Source organism: Stegostoma tigrinum, unplaced genomic scaffold (assembly GCF_030684315.1).
Source record: "Stegostoma tigrinum isolate sSteTig4 unplaced genomic scaffold, sSteTig4.hap1 scaffold_90, whole genome shotgun sequence".
NCBI classification, from domain to species: Eukaryota; Metazoa; Chordata; class Chondrichthyes; order Orectolobiformes; family Stegostomatidae; genus Stegostoma; species Stegostoma tigrinum.
This window is the reverse complement of record NW_026728815.1, coordinates 698,553-724,159: the sequence shown is the minus strand read 5'-3', so window position 1 is coordinate 724,159 and position 25,607 is coordinate 698,553. Positions and strand designations below refer to the sequence as shown.

The 25,607-nt window shown below is 43.1% G+C and overlaps 1 long non-coding RNA gene across 1 annotated transcript; it reads right to left on the bottom strand.

Annotated features, from left to right (window-relative positions):
• Positions 1-871: 871 nt before the first annotated feature.
• On the bottom strand, positions 872-24,083 carry LOC125450300 (uncharacterized). Its single transcript, XR_009445477.1, has 4 exons — positions 23,972-24,083; positions 22,969-23,099; positions 3,161-12,312; positions 872-2,411 (listed from the first exon to the last, which is right to left on the bottom strand). It is a non-coding gene; the product is annotated as an uncharacterized LOC125450300 (long non-coding RNA).
• Positions 24,084-25,607: the final 1,524 nt, after the last annotated feature.

Genomic DNA, 25,607 nt, shown 5'->3' with positions numbered 1-25,607 from the left:
CTTTTTCCTGGAGATTCGGAGGCTGAGGGGTGACCTTACTGATGTTTGTAAAGTCAGGAGGGGAATAGATAGGGCATCCAGACAAGGTGTTTTCACTGGGGTCGGGAAGTCTAAAATTACACGGTGTGGGTTTAAGGTAAGCTGGAAAATATTGAGAAGGGACGTCAGGGGTAACTTTTTCACACAGAGGGTGGTGTGAGTGTGTGTGGAATGAGTTGCAAGGGGAAGTGCTAGATTTTGGTACAATTACAACATTTGAAAGGATGGGTATGTGATTCGAAAGGGTTTAGAGGGATATGGGCCAAATGGTGGCAAATGGGAGAAGATTTATTTGGAATATGTAGTTGGCACGGACGAGGTGAAACTGAAGCCTCTGTTTCCATTCTTCACAACTTTCTGACTCTATGATTTGGTGAATTTCTGATGAATAGTTACATGCAGGATATTTGTTTCTGGAAGTTGATTATTTCATTGAATATCAAGGGAGGGCTTTTGGTTTGCCTCCTGTTGGAGATAATTCCTGCCAGACAGCACTGAAGGACTACTCTTGTTAGCCATTCATCAGCTAAACCTGAATGGTGCCCACATCTTTTGGAATAACGACACAGATGACTGCAGTAACTGAGGACCATGAAATGGTGCTGAGGACTCGGTTTCAGTACAGTTGGGTTGCTGATGTTTTAATCTCCTGTCAATATGTTCTGTTAGTTTGTGAGCATTCACAATCCTGGCTCAAACAGAAACAGTCTCTTTGACAATGCATATTCGAGTGACACAAACATGGAACCGGATCATGGAAACAGCACTGGAAGGGAGTGGAGGTTAAGAACTGGCAGGAAAACAAATACATCATCAAAATGTGCATTTGGGAACAAGGAGTTTATTGTTCTTTTGAGGAATGACAACATAACAGCTAAAATACATTATTCTAATGAAGGGAAAGCTGTATCCATTTTATTAGCTTCATTAAAATAACGGTGATTAACAGCTGGAATAATCTGGCACTGACCATTTGAAAAAAGCTGGATGTTTTCAGAGACAGCTGGGCAGTCCCAGGTTGAGTGAGTGCTGATACTTTATGAGAGATGCGGTTTTGAAAAAAACTTTCTGAACACAGTTGATGGAACAGACAAACAAGTGCCATTGGCTAGTACTTTGGAATATATCAGGCCTTTCATGGCTGCTACCACATAGAATCAGACAATTGAGAAAAATCTCATTGAGACTGCACTACCAGGTGATCCAAATGCTTTTTATAGTTTGGCATGTTACCTGCCTCAGCTATCCTCCTAAGCAGTACATTTCAGACACCAAATAGCCTCGTCACAAATAGGACAAACATCACCTGACAGAATTGCAAGTCTATACTGAAAATTCTTCGGAATTTTGTGAGGACAGTGAGCACAGTGTTCTGTACTTTCACTCTTTATTGTTTCAGCTGGTGTTCCAATATCATTTGAAGTGAGATCAGAGTAACTTCCCATGCCGCCCATGCTACTTCACTCATTATGGCATCATGGACCCGAAGTAAAAACGTGATCAATGCAAATTGGAGACAATCCTGCACAATCTTGGAACCCCTTATAAACAGTTCTGTGTGTACTTCTGCACCACTTGGATTGGAAGCGTTTCAGGAAGGCAGCTTCATGTTACGTTCTCTAGAGCTCTTGATGAAAAATAAACATTGTCCTTGCTCGTGCCTGCTAAAATGCATGGATGAGTGTGTCTTATTAAGAATATCAAGATACTTTATGGTTTCAAAGTTGAGTCTAAAGTCTTGGAAGGTAAGACTTTGCCAAATGAGTATAAGCCCAGCAACATCAGGAGCATGGCATGACATTGTGGTAAGGATCCTCATCGTTTTCAATCAGAGGACTGACCATGCGATATCAGTGGCACTGAGTTCAATCCATTCTTGGCAATTTATCTCAATGCGACATGGCATCAATATTAGGGATCTTTAATGCGGAAACTTTGCAATGACTCATTTAATGATCATTCACAAATACTTGAAGGTCAACTCAAATGGCAGCTTTATTGTTCTGATCCAGATCAGACAAATTGTGACAGTCCAAAAGAAAGAAAAGAAATTCTGGAATGTAACTTATCCAGTCCAGCAGCATCTGTAATATGACTTTTTCAGAACAGGTTCATAACAGACTAGATATGTTAACTCAAAGTCTGTCTCCAGATGTTGCCTCATCTCCACCAATTTCTGTTTCTGTTTCAAATTTCCATAATCTCCAGCATTTTGCTTTTCTGGACTGGCCCAGCTTGGTCGGATTTTGACAATATCATCCATTCCTGTTTCCATTAGCGTTATTCTGCCGATTACACCCATCATGCCCCAGTGTCTGTTTCTTCTTTTAAGTTCCAAAAAAATGCGAATATCATCCTAAATGCATGAATATCTGGAAATCAATTTTGATTAAAAGTAATTTTAGAGGTGGCTGCACTTCATGAGACAACAGAAATAGATGACTCATGACAGCACAATCCGTGCCCTTCACTGAAAGCATCTCCCCTCAGGCTCTGAAAACTTTTCATACAAATCTCAGAATATTTACAGCAAAGCTGTGGTCACTCAGCCCATCATCTCTGTACCGGCTGGGGATGAACTGTATTCCTACTATTATTATTCTGTCATCTCGAGATACACCTAACATTTTGAAATCTTGATCTGCTTTTAATTTTGAATATCCTGGGGATACCCCATGATTAAAAAGTGTATACATAATACGTAATTTCCTACATCACATTTAAAGTTATCATACTATGATCATATTGTTGTTTGGCACTCCATCTCCCAAGTATAACGTATTGACTTGCTCTGCTTTGCATTTCATTCTGTCTGTCAGAATAAGTGCTAGTTAAATACTGGTGACATTGGGATATTACTGTCTTCCGCTCCAGTCACTACAGCCACTGCCACCATTCCACTCGTCTCTGAACCAATGTCACATTCATTTTGTCCCTGACTATTTCGTCCATGATGTTTAATGACAATGTCATTGTACACGCTGCATTTGATTTTAGTTTTGGTCAATTGAATCAAGAAATGTAAATGTTAGTGTGTTAAAGCACATAAACTGCAATGAAGAACTTTGCATGTTGAAGATACATTGTTGTTTTATTACAGCAGCGAGAAAACCACACTTACTCTGCAAGGTCAGCCCGACTATGCCCAGCGATTATTTTTTGTTGTTGTTGGTTGTGTCAGAGTAATCAGCACAGTAATAACATTTTGATTGTGTTCTTTTTTGGAGGGGGAGGGTGTTGGTGCAGGTGGTTACAGCATTGCACATGGACAACAGGGCAGAGCCATTTAGCCTGAAAAATGAAAACATCCATCATTCTCCCCCACGACAGACGTCATTAGAGCAATAGCTAATGGTATATAAGACCTACAGCCAACGATGTTAACGTGCAATCCAGTCCAGTTTTAATTGTGAACTGAAGATTCACTGAAGGTGTATTGAAAGGCGTTATCTGGAACTGTTTGTTCGGTGACTGTGATTGATGTCAGTCTCCACAGATTCGAACTGTGTCACAGGAGGCTTTCCCTCTCCTATTACTAAGGGGCTCCATTCAGTGTGTTATCCCACAGTACAAGTGAGACATCAGCAAACACACTAACAGGGATCAGCAGCTGCAGAGAGAGGGGGCGGAGAGATCAGAATCTGAGAACAATAGACTGGAATGTTACAACAATGGATCAGAATCTGAGAACAATAGACTGGGATGTTACAACAATGGATCAGAATCTGAGAACAATAGACTGGAATGTTACAACAATGAATCAGAATCTGAGAACAATAGACTGGAATGTTACAACAATGGATCAGAATCTGAGAACAATAGACTGGAATGTTACAACAATGGATCAGAATCTGAGAACAATAGACTGGGATGTTACAACAATGGATCAGAATCTGAGAACAATAGACTGGGATGTTACAACAATGGATCAGAATCTGAGAACAATAGACTGGGATGTTACAACAATGGATCAGAATCTGAGAACAATAGACTGGAATGTTACAACAATGGGCAGGAGTTTATCCTCGGGTCTTTACTATCTTACTAACTATAGGTCGACATTACCAGAGCGGATACTTGGTGTACTGTGGGTTATTCAAGTTGGTTACTATCCCATTCTCGCTATTGTTGGTGTTCCTGGTAAGTCTCTCTATCTCTGTCCAGTCATTACTTCCACAAAGTATATTCAACTTTATTGTTGTTTCTGTTGCCGACATTTGGAAAAGATGGAATCTATTATCTTCAGTTTAACTAAAACCTCACTTCATTGTTCATGAATTTCAGACTCATCCTTCAAAGGCATCTGAGAAGAAGACTTGTTCACATCATTGAGGGCCTTTATTGATTTATGTTTCGCTATTGTCTCCATCGCCAAACCTGTCCAACACCAGCTCCATAATGTCCCCACTCTCCCCCTCTGCCTCTGTACTGTTACTGAATAAACCATTATCTATGACGTGGTAAAATTCAGACTTGATAGTTCCAGCTCATTTCTGACCTGTCTTCCAAGTTACAATTAATTTGATCACACCCTTGTTCTTGTTTCTGAAGTAATCAACGATAGGAACATCATGTCAGATCAATTAAGTCACTCAGCAGGTAATTCCAGAGACACAGGTTATTACTCTAAAGATATTGTTTCAAATCACACCACAGTTGGTGGTAGAACTTAAATTCTAATGATAAGAATTGTAACGAAAGTGAATTTCAGTAATAACAACCATAAAATCAGCAGCATTTTGACTAAAAAACCGATCTCATTCCACTGATCTCCTCTGATAAAGAAATCTAACGTTTTACTGGTCTGGATTAAGTGTGAATTCAAACCCATAACAATGTGTTTGGCTCCAAACTGCCTTGTGGAATGGTCACAGTTAAAGGTAATTGACGATGGTTCACATGTTGCTGCTATCGCGACTGTGATACAGAAAATTGTGCAATTACATTGTCCACTGCTTCTATGAAGAGCAGACTCATTAATATTTCAGGCCACTGCGACTGTGTAGAGATATGTCTATTTATCAGCCAGGAAAATAAACTAAGGAGAGAAAGGCATTTCCAACAGTGGGAGAGTACACAATGTATGCATCAGGGAGAGGGCAGTACTGACAAAGAGCATCAAGTGAACTGGTTTCATTCTAGAACTTACTCAGAGATAGTAGGAACTGCTGATACTGGAATATGAGATTAGGTATAGAGCTGGATGAACACAGGAGGCCAGACAGCACCAGAGAAGCAGGAAAGCTGATGTTTCGGGTCTGGGCGCTTCATCCAGCTCTTCACATTGTTATCTCATTCTAGAACTTTCTTTGCAGCAGTGGGTGACTTATCCATCATGTGCCAGAGTGCCGACCTCCAATATATTCACAACATGACAAACGCCAGCCCTGCCTGGTGTAGTGAATGTGATGTTCTGTTTCCATGAAGGGAGGAACAGAAACTCTTCCAGAAATAGCAGGGAACATGGTGAATAGTGAAAATGAGGAACTGTGGGAAATTCAAATCAATTTTTTCCTGAGATAACTTGCTTCATTGTTCATTACATCACCAATTTTAGTGTCATCTGCAAACTTACCAACTATACCTCCTGTTTTAAAAGTGAAATCATTGTAGAATGACAAAAACAATGGCCCATTACTGGTCGTTGTAGGACACCATTGGCCGCAGGTTTGCATTTCGAAAAGCACTCTGTCACTGTGCTTTGTCTTCTTCCTTTAAGCTAATTTTTATTCAAATTGTTCGTTCTCCCTGTATTCCATGTGATGTGACATTGCTAACCAGTCCACCATGTGGAACCTTGTTGAATGCCTGACTGAAACCTATATAGACAACATCTAACACTCTGCCTCCATCAATCCTTCTCATCATTTCTTCAAATTTAATCAAGTTATTGAGACACAATTTCCCAGCGCAAAGCCATGCTGACAGTCCTCAATCAGCCCTTCCCTTTCCAAATACATGTAAATCCTGTCCTGAAAATCCCCTCCAACAATATGCCCATCACTGATGTCATCCTCACCAGTCTACAGTTCCCTATCTTTCCCTGATCACCTTTCTTAAATAGTGGGACCATGATAGCCAACTTTCAGCCTTCCATCACATCATCGGTGGCTATCGATGATACAAATATCTCAGCAAGGTGCCCATAAGTCAGTTCCCTAGGTTCCCATAAATGCTGAGGATATATTTGATCAGATCCTGATGATTTATTCATCTTTATACATTTTAAGGGGCCAGCACCACTACCTCCGTAACGTGGACACTTCTTGCTGTTTATTTCCCCGAGTTCCCTCAGGTTCGTATGCTTTGAACAGAAAGCACAGATACAATTTGTTCATTTTAGTAACTCACTCATCTCCTGCGGTTCCACACATAGGCAACCTTGCTGATTTTTAAGGGGCCCCATTCTCTCCTTATATACTCTTTTCTCCAAAATGTATTTGCATAAATCCTTTGACTTCTCCTTAACCCTATTTACTGAAACTCTCTCATGACCACTTTTTGCCCTCATGATTCCCTTCTTAAGTATACTCCAACTTTCCTTCGTCTCCTGTAGGGATGCATGCAATCCCCGCTGTCGATACCTGATACATGCCTCCTTCTTTTTCTTGATCCGAAACTCAATTTCTCGAGTCATCCAGCATTCCCTACACCTATCAGCCTTGCCTTTCATCCTAACCAAGTGTACTGTCGCTGGAATTTCGTTATAAATTTGTGACGATTTCCCATTGCAAGCCATCCCTTTACTTGCGAATATCATTCATATCAACTTTTGACAGTTCACGGCTAATATCGTTCAAAATGACCTTGCTGAAGTTTAGAACTTTAGCTTTTAGGTCAGGTCAATTCTTTTTCATACTTATTTTAAAATGAATAAAATTATGGATTTTCTTTGCCCCAGAGTGCTACCCCACTGACAACTCGGTTACTTTCCCTGCCTTATTCCCCAAGAGTACGTCTAATTCATTCTTTAACCTTCTCTTGGAGGTAAATCCACATGCTGAACAAAAAAAATTCATGAACATACACAGAAGAACCCTCCTTCTATCTGATTCTTTCACACTATGGCAAGCTCAGTCTATTTTTGGAAAGTTAAAATCCCCTACCGTGGCCACCTTATTATTTTAACACATAACTATCATATCCTAACAAATTTGCTTCTCAGTTGAACTACTGACTGTTTATTTTTGTGGTGGGGAGTACAATTCCTACAATGTGGTCAACTCTTTCTTATTTCTCAATTGCACCCAAATAACTTCATTGATCATACTCATAGGAATATCCTCCCTAAGTACAGCCAGAATGTTATCCCAAATCAAAAATGTCATCGCCCTTCTTCCCCACCTCCTTTGCAACGTTTTCGACCTGTCTGACAGCAGCTATCTGCTTGAACGTTAAGCTGCCATGACTGTCCATCCAGGAGCCACATTTCTGATAGCTATGTTATCCCAGTCTCAAGTCACTAACCGTGCCGAGTTAAGCTGCAATACTATCAGGCCACGTGCATTGATATAAATGCAGTTTAACTTATCATACCTACCTCATTCTCTGCTTTGCTCCAGCCTGCTTTGCCTACTTGACTTGCTTTTTTAAAAAAAAAACTACTGCAACAGACTCAGACTGCTCCCTTTTCTCACAATGTCACTTGATCCCTCCAGCATATCCATCTGCACCAACCCTGCATCCCACCCTCACCATCTTACCAGTTTAAATCCTCCTGGATGGCTAGAACAATTCTCAATGCCAGAATATTAGGCCACTTCCCATTCAACTGCAATCCATCCTCTTTGTAAAGTTCACTTCAACCCGGAAGAGATTCCAAATATCCAGAAATGTGTATCCTTTCCCCCATATCAGCTCCTCAGCCCCGAGTCCATCTGCTCGATCTTCTCTATTCCAAACCTCACTAGTTCGTGTCACCAGAAGTAATCCAGGTATTACTGTACTCAGCAACCAACTTTCATACATCCTTCCCTAATTTCCCATGTGCTACCCTCAAAATCTCATCCATTTTCTCGTCCTATGTTGTTAGTTCCAAAGTGTACAACAATCTCCTGTTCGTCTGTCGAGCCATTGAGAATATTATTTACCCTGTCCAAGACATCCTTAACCCTCGCACTCTGTAGGCAACACACTATCCTGCTGTCTTGCTGTTGGCTGCAGAAACGTCTGCCTGTGTTTCTGCCTTGACAGTTCCCTGAAATCAATCACTTGGAACCTGATGTAATCCTCATTACAGTAGAGACAGTATGGCTACCAGAAACTTGGCTCTGAGTGCTATATGCCTCCGAGAGTCTGTCACGCCCGAATTCCCCAAAACAGCATAATCGTTTGAGATTGAGATGGCTACAGGAGACTCCTGCATTGCCTGTCAACCCATCCTACATTTCCTACAAGTAACCCATCAACCTCACTGCATCTGCAGTATTTCCACCCCCGGAACAGATATTCATCACATTCCCTCGCTCCTGTAAATTCCTCTTTGCCTCCAGCTACTGCTGTAACTGATCCATGCGATCTGATATGATTCATAGAACATTACAGTGCAGTACAGAACCTTCAGCCCTCGATGTTGCACCGTCCTGTGAAAACAAACCGAAGCCCATCTAACCTACACTATTCCGTTATCATCCACTGTCCCTCCTAACCATCAGCAAGTGACATTAAAGTAACCGTTCTGAGAGAGAGTCACCGGACTCGAAACATTAACTCTGTTTTCTCCTTCACAGATCCTGCCAGAGCTGCTGAGTTTTTCCAGTGACTTTGTTTTTGTTCTGACGTTAAAGTCACATGTGTGTACCATGAGCAATGGCACCAGGAGAAACCACATGGAGCAGTCTGTGCATTCTCTGCTTCATTGGTTTGTCATGCTGGAGCATCAATGACATCCTTCTGTTTCTGTTTATGTGGCTTGAGGGTCGGAATGGCCGGCTCCTGGTCCCAGGGACAAGGTTCAAGGACCTGATCGGATGACCCCGGTACCTGTTTAACAGCTCGATGTGCTGTCGAGACTCCTTGCCTTCATGTGTAATAGGCAGGAGAGAGTGAATGGGCTGTGCCCCTTATTTCCCAATAGTTTTGATGAGCTAAATGGCTTCATCCCCTTCCTTTGAAACCAGCTTGAAGAGCTGGAAAAACTGCTCCATTATTACCGTGGACATGAGCAGTGTATAACTTTGTACTGTTACATGAATATTACCGACACTTCAACAGCATAAGCTTGACTGTTGTCATCCCACACATGTACACAGACTGCTTCGGGGGGCTGAAAGATGGCAATTTTTCTCTGAATATTGCGTGATACAGGGAACAGCCAAGGTCATTTTTTCTCAGGTGAGGGTGTGCAAAAATAGAGTGCATAGAGATATTGAAAGACGGAGGAGATTTTAAAGAGACCTGAAGGGTAACTGTTGCATGCAGAGGGTGCTGTGTGTAAGCAATAAGCTGCCAGAGGAAGTGGTTGAGGCTGGTACAGTCACAACATTTAAAAAGCACCACGATGGATACATGAATAGGAAGGGTTTAGAGGGTTATGGGCCTAATGCTAGCAAATGGAAATACATCAGTTTGGAAATTCTGGTCAGCATGGACGGGTTGGACCAAAGGGTCTGTTCCTGAACTGTATGACTCTGTGGCTCGACAAGACTTTCCTTCCAGGAATGGGTAACATGAAATAAATTTGATAAGCTTCTGAAGCAATTGCATTTTGTTTTCAGTTTCGGGAATTGTAACTGCTCGGAATATATCGGGAGTGGTCTTAGTAAAGCCCAGTACAGGTGTAGTATAACAATCCAATGATTATAGAGATAGGTTTTGCATAAAACAGCACCATTCCATATACTTTCTTAATCAGTGGCTACATGCGCAGACTAAAATTATAGGATTCATGTGCCAGGACTCACAGATACATCAGCACCACCATGTTCTGCAATCGCTTTCATGTACTTTACTGTTATATTATCCTTCCATCATAGCACAGACTTCCCCATAACCATATTCAGCCTGGAGTCAGGTCACTAGTGGTGTGCCTCAAGGATCTGTTTTGGGACCACTGCTGTTTGTCATTTTGATAAATGACTTGGCCGCCAGCATAGGTGGATGGGTGAGTAAGATGACACTAAAGTCGGTGGAGTGGTGGACAGTGTGGAAGAATGTTGCAGGTTGCAGGGAGACTTGGATAAACTGCAGAATTTGGCTGAAACTTGGCAAATGGAGTTTAATACGGATAAATGCGAGGTGATTCATTTTCAGACGTTTCGTCACCATTCTAGGTAACATCATCAGTGATGATGTTACCTAGAATGGTGACGAAATGTCTGAAAACAAACCTTCCAGCTCAGCGAGCAAACTCACATCCAGAACCTCAACCTGAGCTACAAATCTTCTCAAAACTCTTGAGGTGATTCACTTTGGGAGGAATAATAGGAAGGCAGAAGACTGGGTCATTGGAAAACAAATATTGGTAGTGTGGATGTGCAGAGGGATCTTGGTGTCCATCTACATAGACCCCTGAAAGTTGCCACCCAGGTTGATAGTGCTGTCAAGGCGGCTTACGGTGTGTTAGGTTTTATTGGTAGAGGGATTGAGTTCCGGAGCTGTGATGTTGTCAAGTTCGTTTTCGGAGACCCTCATGGACTTACTGCAATAACAAGACACTGGCCTGTTTAGAAAAACACAAATCCTTTTATAACCAGCTAAGTGCAAGCTGTGGAGAATTACTGTACTCAACCCAGCACAGAGTGCACAGTCTCAAGTAATTCTCCCCGAGCAGCGGACAGTCCCCGCTTTTTATAGTTTACAAAAGACATGATACATAAAACGATTTCACAACTTACAGTGACATGATACATAAAACAATTACTACAACAGACAAAAACAGGATACCAAACAGTTATTCCATCAACAATATAAAAGACCAGGATATAGTATCGATTGCTAGTGAAGCAGCTGCTAATGGCAGGAGGCGATTTCGAATTGTTGGCCGGGACAGATTCTGATTTCAAGTTGCCAGTGTGTCTGACTAGAACAAAGTCAGTGCCCTGGTCCCTTTGTCAGCGATAGAAGTTACATGCTTCAGAGGTTTCACACCTTTACAAAACTTCCCCAGCTAACCCTATTGAAACAGTTTGATTCGGATTTTAATTCAGTCAGGAATCTTAAGACAGTGTCTGCAGACCGATGTGTGAGAAGAAAAGGAGTTACAAAAGCTTTACACTGAATTCCTAACTGGGCAGGAAGCTTCAGGGTAGTGCCTGCATATCAATGTGTAGGTGGATAAGAGTTTACTTCTATAAATTAAAGTCTCTGTGCAGGAATCAAATGCAGACAAAAGATTTTAATTTATAGAAGTATATAAATGAATGGGATGTTTTCACATTCACATGCCTCAGACAGTTTAACTGAAGGTCCATAACAGCGAAACATCAACAGTTACTTAGGGCTCTGAAACTATCTGTATAACAGTCATGTAAATATTACTCGCCCAGCTGTGAGCTGATAGTGGGGTAGAGAAGCTCTGAAGATAGTATGGAAGTGGCAGTCCTGTTGAAATTAGAGGACTCAGAACTTTGTCAGAAACTGAACAGCATCCTGTTTTGTTGTAAGAACTTACATATACATTTATTTTATATCAATGTTACATGCAACCCTTCTGACGTGAAAATGCCTTAATATGCTGTTTCTGAGTAGCTGTAAATGGAAGTGTCTCCGAGCTCGGCTGATAGACCTCTTCCGCGTGTATGTGGTACAAGTTTGAATAAACTCACCTTGTTTCAATCCAGTGAGGTCTGAAGACACAATGTTTTTTAAAAACCAGCTATCCATGGAAGAATAATATTCTCTGGTTCCTATTGAACTTAACTTTGTCATGATTCCTTAATACAATGCTCTGTCAAATGGAGCCTTAAGATAGTGGATAGTCACTCTCACATTTGGAATTCAGCTGTTTGGTCCATGTTTGCACCAAGAATGTAGGGAGGAGAGGAGATGAGTGGCCCTTGCTTAACTCAAACTGAGATCCATCACTATGATATTACAAAGCAAGTGCTGCTTGATGTCATTGTTGTCACCCTGTTTTGACTGCATTTACGTACTGACAGGCCAGACAACTGACTGAAGGCTTGTCCACACAGACCACATGTATGGTTTCTCTTCACTGTAAACGATGCTTGTTCCTTCCATGTTCAAAGCTCCTGAGAATTACGTGTCCCTGGCAGTTTTTGATCCCGTGTTTGAGTTGAGCTGCCTGTCAGTAAATGTTCCCTTTCAAATTTCCTGGAAAATAAATTTAATACAGTAAAAGTAGAATGAAAGCTGCCGGATTGTCACCTGGCTCACAAGAAACTGCGGGGTGTTGCAAGTCAGGAATGAAAATAAAAGTTGCTGGAAAAGCTCAGCAGGACTGACAACATCTGTGAATGAAAAAAAACAGAGTGAATGTTTCAGGTCTGGTGACCCTTTCTCAAGTTGAGAGTAAGGGTCACCAGACACGAAACAGAAATTCTGTTTTTTTTTCCTTCACGATGTTGTCAGTCTTGTTGAGCTATTCCACTTGGATCATTTGATATCTTTGAAAGGACAGAAGATGAAAAATACAGGACAAATCAGGCTGTGGGAACTGGCTGCAGAGCCAATCATTATTTGTGCAGAGCCAGAGTGGGAGGTTTGAGTGAGACCACAACAATGCTGTCGGTGTAACAATACAAACCGTACACCTATCTGACCATAACCTGTGTCACTCTGTAACTGGATACGTGTAAATGACCGAGGCTTGCTGAAAATGCATTCCTGTAAGCAAGTCGGAATTCATGGTCCTCCTTTCGATAATTAATTCCCCTTTTGCACTGGTGAGATTTGCATTTTGAGTACTTGTGTTCAGTTCTGGTCACCCAACTTAAAGAAGGTTATGAAACATTTCGGGGCAAATTCAGTGGACTAATACCTGGAATGAGTGGATTGCCTTAAAAGAAAATCTAGAGGAAAATCGAGACAGGCTCGCCTGTGTCCTCTGGAGGTGAGAAAAGAAAGAGGAGACTAAATTGGAACATGAAAGTTCCTGAGGGGACCTGACCAGATGCATGGTGAAAACGTGGTCCCTCTTCTGGAAGGATCTAGAACTGAGGGTCATTGTTTAAAGGTAAGGGTGAGTCCATTTGAAATAGTGAGGAACATTTCTTTTCTCTCAGAGGGCTGAGAACCTTTGTGACTCCCTTCGTCAAAAGGCAGTGGATGCAGATTCTTGCTGACCAAGACGATGAAAGATATTCTGAGATATGCAGGCACATAGAGCTGAGGTTGAAATTAGATCAGCAGTGATTTTATAGAGTCGCAGAGCAGGGTCGAGGGGCCGAGTGGCCTACACTTGTTCCTCATTCCTTTGTTTGAATAAACCGCAAGACAAAGAAACTCGAGTCTTGTCTGATTACTGTGGGTGAGGGGGTTCAGGGTTTGTATTCCCACTTCACTCACCCAGTGGATTAGTTCCTCTCTACACCCCAAACAGCTTCAATTAACATTGGAAAAAATTTAATCACATCAGCCGTCATCCTTCTAACTTACAGGGAAAACATCATTCCTAGTGGGATGATGCATTTTAAATCGGAGTAGAGAACACACAAATTAGGAATCAGAGTTGTCCATTCTGTCCCTCGAGCCTCAAGAAGGTCAAAGCTGATCTATTTACGCTTCGATTCCACATTCCCACTTGGCCTTAATAATTAAAAAAAAACACCCTGTGGGCATTGCTGGCTGAGTTTAGTTGTCATGGAGAAGGTGGCAGTGATCTGCCTGCATAAACCACAGTAGCCCATGAGTGGTAGGTGGACACAATGCTGTTAGGCAGAGAATTCAGGATTTTGAACCAGCAGTACTGAAGGTGTAGCAATACATTTCCAAGTCAGGATGGTGAGTGGCGTGGAGGGAATTCACGCCCAACACAGTCTACAGCACGGAAAAAGGCTCTTCTGGCTCTGTCTGCCCTTGACACTATCTTCCAAGGACTCTGTTATTCCATCTTTTATAGCTGACCCTAACATATTTTTCCAACCAACAATTTTATGCAAATTCCCTGTTTTCTTTCTGACTACCTTCTTACATACTGGGGTTACATTAGCAATCCTCCAATCCATAAAAAACTGACGGTGTATAGAATTTGGAGGATAACCACTTGTGCATCTATTATTTCTACAGCCACTTCCTAAGGTACTTTGAGATGAAGGTTATCAGTCTCTGGAGATTTATCTGCCTGTTATCCCATTAGTTTTTCCAATATCATTTTCCTACTAATACTGATTCCACCTTCCTATTAGACCCTGAGATCCCCTTAATTTTGGGACATTATTTGTATCCTCCTTCTTGAAAACCTCAGTTATATTTAATTGGTCTGCCATCACTTTGCACCCCATTATAAATTCATTGTTTCTGCTTGTAAGGAGAGCCCATATTCTTCGTGACCAGTCTTTCACTACCAATCTTCAACGAAGAGTTTAATGATGATCATGAAACCGTTGTCAATCGTCAGGAAAAAAAAATCATCTGGCTCACGGCTATCCTTCAGGGAAAGCACGGCCCGTTTCTATCTCCTTCCCAAAATCCACAAACCTGCCTGTCCTGGTCGACCCATCGTCTCAGCCTGCTCCTGCCTCACCGAACTCATCTCCACCTATCTGGACTCCATTTTCTCCCCTTTGGTCCAGGAACTCCCCACCTACGTCCGTGAAACCACCAACGCCCTCCACCTCCTCCAGGAATTCCAATTCCCTGACCCCCAACAGCTCATATTCACCACGGACGTCCAGTCCCTATACACCTGCATTCCGCATGCAGATGGCCTCAAGGCCCTCCGCTTCTTCCTGTCCCGCAGGCCCGACCAGTCCCCCTCCACCAACACTCTCACCTGCCTAGCTGAACTCGTCCTCACCCTCAACAACTTCTCTTTTGACTCCTCCCACTTCCTACAGACTAAGGGGGTGGCCATGGGCACCCGCATGGTCCACAGCTATGCCTGCCTCTTTGTAGGTTACGTGGAACAGTCGCTCTTCCACACCGACACAGGCCCCAAACCCCACCTCTTCCTCCGGTACATTGATGACTGTATCAGCGCCGCGTCTTGCTCCCCAGAGGGCTCGAACAGTTCATCCACTTCACCAACACCTTCCACCCTAACCTTCAGTTCACCTGGGCCATCTCCAGCACATCCCTCACCTTCCTGGACCTCTCAGTCGCCATCTCAGGCAACCAGCTTGTAACTGATGTCCATTTCAAGCACACTGACCCCCACAGCTACCTAGAATACACCACCCCCCCACCCACCCTCCTGCAAAAAATTCCAACCCCTATTCCCAATTCCTCCGCCTCCGTCGCATCTGCTCCCACGATAAGACATTCCACTCCCGCACATCCCATGATCACTCTCCAGCTTTGTGAAGAATTCTATCCTATTGTGGTCACTCATCCATCCTTAAGGGCCCATACTCAACTGAATTGTCAATTATTCCATCCTCATCATACAATACCCATCTGATTCTTCAACATGTTGATTCATAAAATTGTACCATATAGACAATAAGGATCCCTCCTGCACTGTACTGCTACAGTGTGATTTGGGCAATTGATAAGTAGGTTGCAGTCACCTGTAATTAAAGCCATAACTTTATGCCTTGTATCTCTCAATTCCACCCTAATGCCTTCCCCAATATTACTGCAGCTTGGGGTCCATATGCAGCACTAAGGTCATTTTCTGCCCATTGGTGTTTCTCAGCTGAACCCAAACAGACTCTACTTCAATACACCCTATATCCTGGCTCACATCAGTTTCCTGTTTTAATCAGCAGCTCCTGACAAATCCTTTTCCTTCTTTCCTGCCCAATCCATCTTCCTCAGACAACCCACTGATTCCAGGTTTCAATCTTGTAAACCTCCTCTGAGCCACTTTGAATAAACGAACGGAAGACCAAAACCTGCAGACAGTATTCGAGATTTGGTTTGACACCTTCCTTGTACAAATGAAGCAGAACATCTTTTCATTGATGATTATTTGTTGTCATAACAAGGGAGATGGCCTCGTGGTTTTCTGGATTTCAGAGAGATCTTAATCAATTGGGGCAATGGGCTGAGGAATGGCAGATTGAATTTTATTTGGATAAATGTTTGTTTTACCACAACGCAATACTTCACAAGGGCAGGACTTGCACAATTAACGGTTGGGCTCTGGGTAGTGTTGCAAATCAGAAAAAAAAAACCTCGGGTTTCAGGTACATCTTTCTTTGAAATTTGCATCACAGGTAGACAGGGTGGTGAGGAAGGCATTTAGTACACTTGTCTTCATTGCTCAGTCCTTTGAGTACAGGAGTTGGGAAGTGATGTTGGCGAGTCCTCTTCTGGAGGACTGCGTGCTGCTCTGGTTATCCTGTTGTGGGAAGAATATTGTTAAACTGGATTGGGTTTGGAAAAACACTTACCAGGATATTGCCAGGAATGAAGGCGTTGAGTTATAAACATACGCTAGATTGGCGGGAACTTCTTTCACGGGAAGGTAAGAGGTTGAGGGATGACCTTATGTAGGTTTAAAAAAAATAATGAGAGACACAGATAAAGAATAGCAAAGGTCGTTTCCCTCAGGTTGGGGATTTCAAAACCAGGGGCATATTTTTAAAATGACAGGAGAAAGATTTTAAAAAAGACATGACGGGCATTTTTTTGTTTTATATAGAGTGCTCAGTGTGTGGAACGAACTGCCAGAGGAAGTGATGGATGTGGGTAGTAACGATGTTTGAAAAACATTCAGATAAGGACATGAATTTGAATGGTTTGGAGCGAATATGGGCCAATCGCAGGGATTTTTTTTAAAAATAAGGAAAACATTGCTGCTATCACTAGAAGAGATGTTTCTGAAAAATCATCCCATGAAAACATATGTTGAAATTAGAAATAAGAAATAAGAAAGGAACAATCATCTAATTGGATTGTACCATAGGTGTCCGAATAGTCAGAGGGAAACTGAGGAACAAATATGCAGAGGGATCTCAGATATGTGTAAGAATAACAAGGTTATAATAGTTGGTGATTTTCAGTTTCCAAACATTTACTGGGACTGCCATTGTGTTAAAGGTTTAGATGGGGAGTATTTTCTGAAATGCGATCAAGAAATTTTTCTTTATCAATAAATCGATGTTCCTATGGGAAAAAAAATAAGGCATAGCAAGTGACTGAAGTGACAGTACAGGGAAACTTTGAGTCTTGTGACAGAATTACTATCAGTTTTAAAACAATTTTGGAACAGGATATGCCTTCCAGAAAAAGTAAAAGCTTTAATTGGAGTAAGGCAAATTTTAATGCTATAAGAAAAGAACTTTCAACACTTCTGAAGAAGGATTAACAGACCCGCAACATTAACTCTGATTTGTCCGTCACAGATGCTGCCAGACCTGCTAAGCTTTTCCAGCAGCTTCTGTTTTTATAACTTTCAAAAGTTGACATGAGTAGACGGCAGGTATAAGGATGTCTGATAAGTGCGGGGAGGGCTTTCAAAAAGGTGACAATTCAGAGTCATTATGTCTCTGAAAGAGTGAAAGGTAAGGTTGGTTGGATTAGAGAACAATGGTGAAAAAAGATACTCGGGTTTTAGTCAAGAATAAAAAAATATATGAATTAGTAGATATATAAAAAAAACTTGGCTCAAATGAATCTCTTGAAAGTGTAAACAGTGTTAGGGGCATTCTTAAACAGGAGATCAGGATGGCAAAAAGGAAACATGAAACTGCCTTGGTTGATAAGCTTAAGAATAATTCAAAGAGTTTCTACAAGTGCATTAAAAGCAAGTGAGCACCGAAAGAGCAAGCAGGGCTCCATAAAGATGAAAGAGATTAACTCTGTGTTGAGCATCAGGAGAGGAGAGAGATTTGAAAGGAATATATTTCATCAGTTTTCACTGTTGAGAAAGAAATTGACGGGGGACAAGTCAGGGGTGGAAATATTTTGGTTTGAAAACTGTTCATGGAGATGGGGGAGATTTTCAATGAATATTTCTCCTCAGTATTTACTAAGCAGAGAATCATGGATGCTAAGGAAACAAGGGAAGCAAGTGGGTATGTTTTGGACCATCGAGGTGGCGTTTGCAGCCTTAAAGCACATTAAGGTTGATTATTCCACTGGATCTGATGAAGTCCATCTTTAGACACTGTGGGAGGCTGGGAAAGAAATTGCAGAGACCCTTGCAGAGATTTTTCCCTTCATCTTTTCTCACGACTTAAATTCCAGAAGACTGGAGGGTGGCTAATGTTGTCCCATTGGTTAAGAAAGGTAGCAAAGACCAGCCAGGGAACTACAGGCCAGTGAACCAGTGGTAGACAAGGTATTGGAGATGATATTCAGGGAGTCAATCAACCAAAGCTGGGATATTCAAGATCTGATGAGGGATAGTCAGCATGGATTTATGCACAGGAATCATGTCTGACAAATCTATTCAAGTTTTTTGAGGAGTTAAGCAAGAGGACTGATGAGGTTAGGGCAGCGAATGCTGTCTATATGGACTTTAGTAAGGCCTTCAACAAGGTACGTTATGGCAGCCTAGTCATGAAGGTTCGGTTGTGTGGGATCCAGGGAGAGCTAGCTCATGGGATTCGAAATTGGGTCGATGGTAGAAAGCATAGCATGATGGCTGAATGTTGGTTCTCGGACTGGAGGCCTGTGGCTAATGGTGTGCCACGGGGGTCGATGCTGGGATCTTTGCTATTTGTCCCTTACATAAATGATCTGGATATGAATGTATATGCCATGATTAGTAATTTTGTATCACCTGCAAATTTAAGAGGTATCGCTGAGGTATCAAAAATTACAGGGGGATTGTGATCAGATGTGGAAGTGGGCTGAGGATTGCCAAATGAAATTCAACGCAGCTAAGTGTGAGGTGTTGGCCTTTGGAAAGTTCAGCCAAGGTAGGAGTTATACAGTAAATGGTGAAGTTCTGAGGAATATTGTGAAACAGAGAGACCGAGAAACACAAGTGCACAGTTGGTTCAAAGCAGCATCACAGGTAGACAGGGTGGTTCAGAAAGCATTTAGCATGCTGGCCTTCTTCAGTCGATGCATTGCATATAAGAGTTTGGATGTTGTGTTAAAGATGTGCAGGTCATTGGTGAGGCCACACTTGCAGTGTGGTGTACAGTTTTGGTCACCCTGTTACAGGAAAGGCAAAGTTAAACTGGAAAATGTGCAAAGAGGAGTTACAAGGATGTTGCTAGGAATAGTAGGTGAGTTCTGAGGAGAGGTTGGCCAGGATTGGACTTTATTCCTTGCAATGGAGGAGAATGAGGGCTGAACTTATTGAGGTGAATAAAATCATGAATGGCATAGATAGAATGAATGCACGTAGTCTTTTTCCCAGGGATGGGGAATGGAAAACTAGAGTGTACAGATTTAAGGTGAGAGGGGGCAGATTTAAGGAGGACGTGAGGGGCAACTTCTTCACACAGACAGTGGTGCATATTTGGAATGGGCTGCCAGAGGAAGTCGTTGAGACAGGTACAATAGCAACGTTTAAAACACATTTTGGCAGGTACATGGATGGAAGTGTTTAGAGGGGGATATGGACCAAATGCAGGCAGTTAGAAATTGCTGAGTGGGCACCATAGTTAGCACAGACCAGTTTGGGCCGAAGGGCCTGTTTCCATGCTGTATTACACTCTGACTTTAAACCTCCAGGTCCTGCTCTAGTGCATCAAACCATGTTGTGGGAAGTTAAAGAGAAAACATGGGGCCACGTTGCAGAAATATTTGTATCATCTATAATTACGAGTGAGGTGCCAGATGACTGGAGAGTGGCTAAAATTGTGCCTTTGTTTAAGGAATATCAGGAGAAGCCTGGGAGCTGTAGACCTGAGTCTGACTTCGGTTTTGGGCATGTAGTTGAAGGTAATTGTCAAATGTAGGATTTATGCATTTGGAGAGTCAAGGAATGATTAGTTGATTGAGTTTTTTGGAGAAGTAGCAAAGAAAATTATTGATGGCAGAACGGTGGACGTAGTTTATTTTGACAAGAGTAAAGTTTTTGACAAGGTTCAACAAGGTGGACTAATCAGTAAAGTTAGATCGTATGGGATTCGGGGGAGCTTGTCAACTGGATACAAATATGGCTTAGTGACAGGGCACAGGGACTGGTGGTAGAGGGTTGTTTGTCAGACCGGAGGCCTGTTACCAGAAGTGTTCCACAGGGGTCAGTGTTCACTCCAATTTTGTTTGACTTTATATAAAAAAAAGCGATTTAGATGAGAATAGTGGAGACATGGTCAGTAAGTTTGCAGATGACACCAAAATAGGCAGGATAGTGGACAGCGAAGTAGGCTGTCCAAGTTTACAAAGAGATCTTGATTTATAGGGTTAAGAGGCTGAGGAATGGGAGGTTGTGTTTAATTTGGATAAAGGCAAGGTATTTCATTTTGGTAAAACAAACAAGATCAGGACTTGTACAATTAAACGTAGGGCCTTGGGGTTAGTGTTGTCGAACAGAGAGACCTCAGGGTTCAGGCCCTTAATTCTGTGAGGTTGGCATCACATGTAGAAAGGGTGGTGAAGTCGGTGTTTAGCCTGCTTGCCTTCACTGCTCAGACCTTTTGAGTATAGGAGTTGGGACGTTATGTTGAACTTGTGCAGAACATCAGTGAGGCCTCTTCTGGAGTAGTGTGTCCACTTCAGATCTCCTGTTCTTCGAAGGATATCATCAACCCGGGGAGGATTCAGCAAAGATTTAGCAGGAAGTTGCCAGGAATGGAGGTTGAGAATCATAACGAGAGGTTTGATTGGTTGAGGCATTTTTCCACTGCAGTCTAAGAATGGAGGGGTGATTTATATGTTTATAAAATCATGAAGAGTACACCTAAGGTGACTGGAAGATCCCTTTTCATTTGCGAGGGGAATTTCAAGACTGGGGGGCTGCAGAAAGCAAACTGAAACGTTCCCTGTTCATGTCAGAATCTGGGCAGTTCTTATTGCCAGACTATTTGACGAAGGGCCAAAGAGGTGGAGGTTAGGTGATGCTTCTCGTGGCTGGATTAGCTTTCTACTCTGGGTGGCTTCATGCTGCACTTACAGTCTACAGGTTACCAGTACTGGAGGGTATGAGTTATGAGGAGAGACTGGGACTTCACTGGAAAATAGGAGGTTGAGCAGTGGCTTTCGAGAGGTTTATAAAATCGTGAGGGGTATAATGTGAACAGCAAGGGTCTTCTCCATTGGATCGGGGAGTCCAAAACTAGAAGGTATTTTTTAAACAGGAGAGGAGAAAGATTTGAAGGGAAACCAGGGGAAGCTGTTTCAAACAGAAGGTTGTTTCTATGTGGAATGAACTGCCAAAGGAAGTGGTAGATGCAGGTACACTTCCAATATTTAAAAGACATTTGGACAGGTACATGAATAGGAAAGGTTTAGAGGGATATGGACCCAACTCAAGCAAGTGGGACTCGTTCAGTTTGGGAAGCCTGGTCGGCATGGACAAGTTGTAATGAAGGAGGCTAGAGAACTCAAATAATTTTTGATATTTTGAAAATAGTTCACATTACAGGAGACGAAGTGCTAAATGTCTCAGAAAATATAAAGGTTGACAAATCTCCAGTACCTGATCTAGTGTATCTGAGGATGTTGTGGGAAGTAAGGGAGGAAATTGCAGAAATATTCGTATCATCTATAAATATGGGTGGGTGTGAGATGACTGGAGAGAGGCTGATATTATCTCTTTGTTTTAGAAGGGATGTGGGAGAAGCCTGAGAACTATGAACCTTAGAATAACACTGGAAAACAGTGACAGAATTAGAGTCAGTATGGATTTACGAAAGGGAAATCATGTTGGACAAAACTGCCGGAATGTTTCAAGAATGCAACATTTAGAGTTGAAAAGGCAGTGGATGTGGCTTATGTCGGCTTTGCGAAGGAATTCAAAGGTCCCACAGAAGAGATTAGCACGTACATTTAAAGCATGAGAGATTGGGTATTCACAGGGATACAGAACTGTTTGGCACAAGGTAACAGTCACTTCTTGTATGCCGACCAGTGACCAGTGTGGTACTGTGGTCCATGGTGGATCCCAGGTATTTATACAATCAATTAGTCATTTAAATGAGAAATGTGTCTCAGTTCGAGATTATCAAGTTGGATTACAAAACTAGGAAAACACAAGTCACTGACAGGAAGCATGCAGGTGGAGCAGGGGGTGAAGAAGGCAAATGGTATTTTGACCTGCAGAGTGACAGCATTTGAGTACAGGAGCAGGGATGTCTTGCTGAAATTGTACAGGATCTTAGTGAGACCACACCTGGAATGGTATGTGTAAATTTCTAAATTTTATCTGAGGAAGGAACTTCTGGCTCTGGAGGCTGTTCACAGCAGTTGATTAGACAGATTCCTGGGATGGCAAGACTTCCATATAAGAATAGGATGGATTGGTTAGGATGAAATTCACTGGAGTTTAGAAGAATGAGGAAAGATTTCACAGAAACCAATAAAATTCTAGGTAAATACAGGAAGGATGTTGTCAATGACCAGGGAGTCAGAGATTAGGGGCATGGGCTAGGCTGTAAAGGATTGAAATGAGGAAATCAAAAAAAAAATACAGAGACTGGTGACCCTGTGAAATTTGCTGCCACAGAAAGCAGTTAAGGCCGAACACTGGATGCTTCCAAGAAGAAGATAATATGTATAGTTGTCGGGGCTTAAGGAATCAAAGGGTCTGGCTCTCAAGCGGGAAGAGGCTGAGTAGAATGATCAGTCATGATCAAAGTGACTAGCGGAGAAGGATCGAAAGCTACAATGGCCTGCACCTGTTCCTATTTTCTATGTTTCCATTCTGTTGAAGGGTGGAACATAAGAACAAAATGACGATAATTGATACAAAAAAACAGCACAACCTTATCACCACTGGATGAAAATCCTGTAACTCCTTACCAAATTGCAACATGGGAGCTACTTCACTACGCAGATTGCAGCAGTTCAAGAACGTGCAGAGTGATTTTGGAAGCTTCTGCAGTGGCTGCTCTGTCTCTCATTTTCATCCAGTTTTCAAGTTGTTGAATGTTCTGAGAAAAGTAAGAGAGTATGTCAGAAATATCTTTGGAAGTTTGCTGATACTGGGGGAAGCAAGGGGTGGGATAGGGGCTGCAGGTACAAAGGGGGCAAATTTGGGGAAGGGAACAATGAGATAAACAACTGGCTGGATTTTGTGGTGGGGTGATGGGTGAAGAATAACCCCAATATCCAAACCACAGGGCCCCACCCTGCTCAGCTCTCTCCCTCCACTCTGTGGTCTTTCTCTGAGCCTCGGTCAGACCAGCAGCCAGCTGCTGTGACAGAGGCTCAGTGTCAAAGATGCGCATTTGGCCCAGTTTTAAAGTCATTCTGTTTGACCACATTCCCTCCCAAACTTGCTGGCACCAGTTCTCAGATGCTAATCTTATTGATGGCCAAAAGAGTCTACACAGTTTTTGAATAATAAACAACCTCCAATTAACTTCCAGGCCTGGCCTCAGAAACCAATAATTGATTTTGTATTGTATTTTTAGCACAACTACTGCTCACAGTCCAGACGTCACCGTTCAACTCTCAGATTCAAACCAAAATGATTTTTAAAAAACTCAGCGCGGGTGCTAACACAGGACACAGTGGAAAGACCTCTAACCAGTGAGTACACATTTGAGTTCTGCTCTAAAGAGAACACCTCTCATTGCTGTAATCACATTCTGAAGTGGCTTGACAGGGTAAAAGCTGACAGGACGTTCCCTCTCACAGGACAGTCTCGGCCTGTTTCAGGGAAGAAGCCTGAGGCTCTCTGCAACCTACACGCAGCACCAGAAGACCCCTGTTTGGGACCTGAGACCTAAACTGAGCAACCCTGCAGCCCTCTTGCTGGAATACAGCACCGAAGCTGCCCTCCCCTTTAACCTGTCCTCACCGCTTGTGGCTCTCAGGGAGGACCATTGCATTCGGGATATCTCTCCCAGTGCGCATGCTCACAGTCATAATGAGCTGTGCGCATGCTCCATAGCTGAAGATGCCGGTTGACATCTAACGACCAATAGCAAGCAAGAGGCGGGACAGAAAAGGCACCGGAAATGCTTCTCCTCCAACCAATCAGAGGACAAGGGCGGGGCCCATTTCTCAGCGAGAATCCCCGGACCCGAAACGTCAGCTGTATTTACTCCGTCACAGAAGCTGCGAGACCCGCTGGGCTTTGTTTTTGGTCACGTCATTCGTGCGGCGGGTGGGCGGGGTTATTCTTCCACCAATCAGGGGGAGACAATGGGAGCTGCGGATGCTGGAGAGTGTGAGATAACAAGCTGTGGAGCTGGATGGACACAGCAGGACAAGCAGCATCTCAGGGGCACAAAAGCTGGTGTTTCGGGCCTCGACCCTTCTTCATAAAAGGGGGATGGGGCGAGCAATGGGAGGGGGAGTGTTTAGTGCGAACCGAACATGGGTGATCTGCAAAGTTGTGACCAAGACTCCGCTTGGTTTCTCCGGTGTAGCGGAGCCACAATGGGAACAGTGGATGCAGTCTACCACATTAGCTGATGTGCGGCCTTTGATCGAGATGAGTGGGGGGGAGAGGGAGGGGTAGGGGCAGGTGGAGCACTTTATGCGGTTACAGGGAAAAGTGCCGGGTGTGGTGGGGCTGGAGGAGAGTGTGGAGTGGACAAGAGAGGCTCGGAGAGAGTAGTCCATCCGGAAAGCAGACAAGGGATGGGACGGGGTGTGAGGGATGAGTTGTGCAAAATGTGGGAGACGCGTTCGAGGGAGTTCTCAACCACTGAGTCGGGGGACGTTGCGGTCCTTGAAAAATGAGGACATCTGAGATGTACAGGGGCGGAATTCCTCATCCTGGGAGCAGTTGCAGCGGGATTGGGAATAGAGAATGGCATATTTGCACGAAGGTGGGTGGGAGGAGTTGTATTCCAGGTAGCTGTGGGAGTCAGTGGGCTTGAAATGGATATTGGTTTCTGGGTGGTTGAAGGAGATGGAGACAGAGAGGTCCAGGAAGGAGGGAGAGACATTACAGATGGTCCAGGTGAACTTAAGGGTTGGGCGGAAGGTGTCAGTGAAGTGGATGAACTGTTTGAGCTCCTCGTGGATGCATGAGGTGGCGTCGATGTAGCCATCACTGTAACGGAAGAAGAGGTGGAGTTTAGGGCCTGTGTAAGTATGGAAGAGGGATTGTTCCACATAACCTACAAAGACGCAGGCCCAGCTTGGGTCCCTGCAGGTATCCATGGCCACCCCTTTTGTAGGTAGTGGGAGGAATTGAAAGAGAAGTTGTTAAGGGTGAGGGCAAGTTTGGCTAGGCGGATGAGGGTGTCAGCGGAGGGGGACTGGTTGGGCCTGCGGGATAGGAAGAAGCGGATGGCCTTTAGGCCATCTGTATGGGGAATGCGGGTGTATTGGGACTGGACGTGCATGGTAAAGATGTGTTGGGGCTGGGGAATTGTAAGTTTTGTAGGAGATGGAGAGCGTGGGTGGTGTCACAGATGTAGGTAGGGAGTTCCTGGGCTAAGGGTGAAAAAATGAATTCCAGTTAGGTGGAGATAAGTTCA